Source organism: Galeopterus variegatus, unplaced genomic scaffold (genome assembly GCF_000696425.1).
Source record: "Galeopterus variegatus unplaced genomic scaffold, G_variegatus-3.0.2 Scaffold1418, whole genome shotgun sequence".
Lineage (NCBI taxonomy): Eukaryota > Metazoa > Chordata > Mammalia > Dermoptera > Cynocephalidae > Galeopterus > Galeopterus variegatus.
Genome location: NW_007727529.1, coordinates 378,417 through 380,088, shown reverse-complemented (window position 1 = coordinate 380,088; position 1,672 = coordinate 378,417). Strand labels below are relative to the sequence as shown.

Here is a 1,672-nt window from a genome sequence, read left to right as displayed (position 1 = left end):
TTTTTATACACTTTATTTCAAAAGTAGTTTACTGATCCTCATCAAAATTTACCTGTAATTGTTTCTCTAAAAATATACACACATATACATACATATACACATATAGGTGTATACATAGCCATTTTGTTAATCCATTTACTCTACAAATTTTCATGAGTAGATATCTTGGACTAGGCACTGCTTTGGTACCAGGAACATGGATATAAAAGGCAAGCTCATGATGCAGTGGAAGAAATGACAAAGAAAGAAATCTTCACTGTCCCTTTGCTAAGGATTAAGATAGTGCAGAGCAAACGGTGCTATGGGGTTTAGAGGCTGATGACTGCAGAAGACAATTATGAACAGCTGTTATCACACTGCTTTGTAATACAGTGAGGCCTCATGGCTTATTGAGAAGTGCAAGACTTTCTGTACTTGCACTATAGTCTCCCTTGTGCCATTTGAGTTTATGGGCTTGTTTTAAAATAGATTTTCTCTTTCTTCCATTACCATAAATTGGTGACTGTCACTTATGATGTTAGTGATCCCCTCTTTTAGGAGGCTCTCTAACCTCATCCTTCTGTTATTCTTGAAATCTGCTGGAGGCCTAAAATAATGAGACAAACTGAACTCCATGGGCTCTGAGTGAACCAAATATGAGAAACCTTGCTCTCTCTCTCTGTATGTATGTATATATGTGTGTGTGTGTGTGTGTGTGTGTGTGTGTGTGTGTGTGTGTATGTATTTAGAAATAGCATAATGATAGGGAATATGCTATTCAGAATGAGAAAAGCCTAGGTGGAAAACTTACTCATGTATGCCAAATATAAAGTTGGCTGGAGCATCCCTGGGTTGTATATCACAAGTGAATATTAGGGTAAGAGACCCCTACATCGGGACACACCTGTGAATAAAGGTGGATGAAATGGTGTATGGACTTTGTGGCACTGATTTTGTTCACTGGGAGCTCATTTTGCTTACTTGCTCCTTCTTATTAATGTTCTATAAAGATAAGTTTGTTAGGTCCACTGAGTCTTAGACACGTGAATGTTAACGGTATTTGCGGTTCTAGCTCAATGTCTGTTATCTCAGCAACCCCAGTTCAGTCTTTGCTATTGTGCCATTTCCACAACATTGTGATTGCTGTTGTCTGATGATCTTTTAACAGTTAGAATAATTAAAAAATGTTGATTCTTACCAGTGTAGAAGACAAAGGACTAAGCTAAATCCTAATTTAAGTTTCAAAACTCTTTGGAAGAAATATTGTTGTATAGTATAGAACAAGGCTTGAGGCTCATGGTTAGAAAAACACACACAGATTACACATAGATACTCCTACCCTCTTTGGAAGTCCCGCAAAAATTATAATCCAACAGACAATAAAACGGCATAATCTCCTCAAGAACAAGTGAGAAAGGAAGCAAAAGCAATAACATTCGAAATCTGGAAAGCAAATGAACAAGTGTAACAAACTTAGAATATTAGAGAAAGTAAAAATGAAATCAACACTGGGAAAAACCCAGAGACAACCTGATGTGTGTCTAAGGATTCTAGAAAGGCTCAGAAACTGCTAGTACCAGGTAGCTCCTCACAGGTAGCCTCTATTTGTCCCCTGTGCCAAATTCATGTTCCTGTACCCCTCTAATCCATGCAGTTTCTCCATATGAGGAATCTGATCTCCTTTCTTACTTTC

The 1,672-nt window shown here is 37.7% G+C and overlaps 1 protein-coding gene across 1 annotated transcript in view; it reads right to left on the bottom strand.

Annotated features, from left to right (window-relative positions):
* The window catches only part of FREM2 (FRAS1 related extracellular matrix protein 2), a 230,825-nt gene that overhangs the window by 168,739 nt on the left and 60,414 nt on the right, over positions 1–1,672 (bottom strand). The gene's annotated exons all lie outside the window — the stretch shown is intronic.